Genomic DNA, 3,664 nt, shown 5'->3' on the forward strand with positions numbered 1-3,664 from the left:
CCTTGTTGAGGTCTTTCTTGATTCTTCCATGAGAAATTTGGGTGATTTCTCCATGAAGAATTATAGGTGTTTCCATAGGGTTCTCCTAGGTAATTCACCTCTTCCATTGAAGGGTTCTCAGGATCATAAGCTTCTTTTTCAGATGAAGCATCCTTAGTACTGCTTGGTGCACTTTGCATTCCAGACAGACTTTGAGAGATCAAATTGACTTGTTAAGTCAATATCTTGTTCTGAGCCAAAATGGCATTCAGAGCATCAATCTCAAGAACTCCTTTCTTCTGATTAGTCCAATTGTTCACAGGATTCCTTTCAGAAGTGTACATGAATTGGTTATTTGCAACCATTTCAATCAGCTCTTGAGCTTCTGTAGGCGTCTTCTTCAAATGAAGAGATCCTCCAGCAGAGCTATCCAAAGACATCTTGGATAGTTCAGAGAGACCATCATAGAAAATACCTATGATGCTCCATTCAGAAAGCATATCAGAAGGACACTTTCTGATTAATTGTTTGTATCTTTCCCAAGCTTCATAGAGGGATTCTCCTTCCTTCTGTCTGAAGGTTTGGACTTCCACTCTAAGCTTACTCAATTTTTGAGGTGGAAAGAACTTTGCCAAGAAGGCATTGACTAGCTTTTTCCATGAGTCCAGGCTTTCTTTAGGTTGTGAATCCAACCATGTCCTAGCTCTGTCTCTTACAGCAAAAGGGAATAGCATAAGTCTGTAGACCTCAGGGTCAACCCCATTAGTCTTGACAGTGTCACAGATTTGCAAGAACTCAGCCAAAAACTGATGAGGATCTTCCAATGGAAGTCCATGGAACTTGCAATTCTGTTGCATTAGAGAAACTAATTGAGGCTTAAGCTCAAAGTTGTTTGCTCCAATGGCAGGGATAGAGATGCTTCTCCCATAGAAGTTGGGAGTAGGTGCAGTAAAGTCACCCAGCACCTTCCTTGCATTGTTTGAATTGTTGTTATTTTCGGCTGCCATGAGTTCTTCTTCTTTGAAGATTTCTGTTAGGTCCTCTACAGAGAATTGTGCCTTAGCTTCTCTTAGCTTTCGCTTCAAGGTCCTTTCAGGTTCAGGGTCAGTTTCAACAAGAATGCTTTTGTCTTTGTTCCTGCTCATATGAAAGAGAAGAGAACAAGAAAACGTGGAATCCTCTATGTCACAGTATAGAGATTCCTTGAGGTGTCAGAGGAAAAGAAAAGTAGAAGACAGAAGTAGAAAATTCAAACTTATCAAAGAAGAAGGAGTTCGAATTTTTCATTAAGGAATAGTGTTGGTCCATAAATAGAAGGATGTTAGAAGAAAGGAAGTAATTTTCGAAAATTAAGTAAAAGACTTTGAAAACAATTTGAAAAACACTAATTGATTTTCGAAAATAAGAGTGGGAAAGAAATCAAGTGATTTTTGAAAAAGATTTTGAAGTTAGAAGTCAAAAAGATTTGATTGAAAACTATTTTGAAAAAGATGAAGTTAAAAAGATATGATTGGTTTTTTTTTTTTTAGAAAATATGTGATTGAGAAGATGTGATTTGAAAACAATTTTTAAAAAGATTTGATTTTAAAAATTAATGACTTGCCTATCAAGAAAAGATATGATTCAAACATTAAACCTTTCTCAACAGAAAAGGCAACATACTTGAAATGTTGAATCAAATCATTAATTGATAGCAAGTATCTTTGAAAAAGGAAAGAAATTGATTTTGAAAACATTTGATTGAAAAGATATGATTTGAAGAAGATTTGATTTTGAAAAACTTTGAAAACTTGAAAAAAAATTGATTTGAAAACAAAATCTTCCCTCTTGTGCCATCCTGGCGTTAAACGCCCAGAATGGTGCACATTTTGGCGTTTAACGCCCAAAACTATACCCTTTTGGGCGTTAAACGCCCAACCAGGTACCCTGGCTGGCGTTTAAACGCCAGTCTGTCCTTCTTCACTGGGCGTTTTGAACGCCCAGCTTTTTCTGTGCAATTCCTCTGCTGTATGTTCTGAATCTTCAATTCTCTGTATTATTGACTTGAGAAGACACAAATAAAAAATATTTTTGGATTTTTTAATAATCAAAATGCAACTAAAATCAAATAACAATGCATGCAAGACACCAAACTTAGCAGTTTGTATACTACTGACACTAATGAGAATGCATATGAGACACACAAAACACTCGAGTCAAGAGAATTTAAAGATTAGAGTAAGAAATCATCAATAACATCTTGAAGATCCTTAAGACACATGAATGAATGCATGCAATTGACACCAAACTTAAAATGAGACATTAGACTCAAACAAGAAACATAAAATATTTTTGGTTTTTATGATTTTGTAATTTTTTTGTGCTTTTTCGAAAATTATATGGAAAAGAAAATAAAGGTATCAAAATTCTTAATGAGAATTCCAGGAATCATGCAATGTTAGTCTAAAGCTTTAGTCTAAAGGAATTAGACATGGCTAGCCAAGCTTCAGCAGGACATTGCATTCAAGAGCTAAATTGATGAGAATCAATCAGCTTTGGTGATGATAAGAACATCACCTTGAAACACTAGAATTCATTCTTAAGAACTCTGAAGAAAAATACCTAATCTAAGCAACAAGATGAACCATCAGTTGTCCATACACGAAACAATCCCCGGCAACGGCGCCAAAAACTTGATGTGCGAAATTGTGATCACTACAACTTCGCACAACTAACCAGCAAGTGCACTGGGTCGTCCAAGTAATAAACCTTACGCGAGTAAGGGTCGATCCCACGGAGATTGTTGGTATGAAGCAAGCTATGGTCACCTTGTAAATCTTAGTCAGGCAGACTCAAATGGGTATAGATGATGAATGAAACATAAAGATAAAGATAGAGATACTTATGTATATCATTGGTGAGAGCTTCAGATAAGCGTATGAAGATGCCTTCCCTTCCGTCTCTCTGCTTTCCTACTGTCTTCATCCAATCCTTCCTACTCCTTTCCATGGCAAGCTTATGCAAGGGTTTCACCGTTGTCAGTGGCTACCTCCCATCCTCTCAGTGGAAATGTTCAATGCACCCTGTCACGGCACGGCTATCCATCTGTCGGTTCTCGTTCAGGCCGGAATAGAATCCATTGATTCTTTTGCGTCTGTCACTAACGCCCCGCCTGCTAGGAGTTTGAAGCACGTCACAGTCATTCAATCATTGAATCCTACTCAGAATACCACAGACAAGGTTAGACCTTCCGGATTCTCTTGAATGCCGCCATCAGTTCTAGCCTATACCACGAAGATTCCGGTTAAAGAATCCAAGAGATATTCACCCAATCTAAGGTAGAACGGAGGTGGTTGTCAGTCACACGTTCATAGGTGAGAATGATGATGAGTGTCACGGATCATCACATTCATCAAGTTGAAGAACAAGTGATATCTTGGACAAAGAACAAGCGGAATTGAATAGAAGAACAATAGTAATTGCATTAATACTCGAGGTACAGCAGAGCTCCACACCTTAATCTATGGTGTGTAGAAACTCCACCGTTGAAAATACATAAGAACAATAGTGATCATTGGCTTCGGCCCCAGAGAGGGAACCAGAAGAACCAAGATGAAAATACAATAGTAAAAAGGTCCTACTTATAGGGAACTAGTAGCTTAAGAATTACAAAGATGAGTAAATGACATAAAAATCCACTTTCGGG

At 37.6% G+C, this 3,664-nt stretch overlaps 1 non-coding gene across 1 annotated transcript; it reads left to right on the forward strand.

Annotated features, from left to right (window-relative positions):
* Positions 1-473: 473 nt before the first annotated feature.
* LOC130965038 (small nucleolar RNA R71) lies at positions 474-581 on the forward strand. Its single transcript, XR_009081096.1, has one exon. It is a non-coding gene; the product is annotated as a small nucleolar RNA R71 (small nucleolar RNA).
* Positions 582-3,664: the final 3,083 nt, after the last annotated feature.

Source organism: Arachis stenosperma, chromosome 2 (genome assembly GCF_014773155.1).
Source record: "Arachis stenosperma cultivar V10309 chromosome 2, arast.V10309.gnm1.PFL2, whole genome shotgun sequence".
In the NCBI taxonomy this organism is placed as follows: domain Eukaryota; kingdom Viridiplantae; phylum Streptophyta; class Magnoliopsida; order Fabales; family Fabaceae; genus Arachis; species Arachis stenosperma.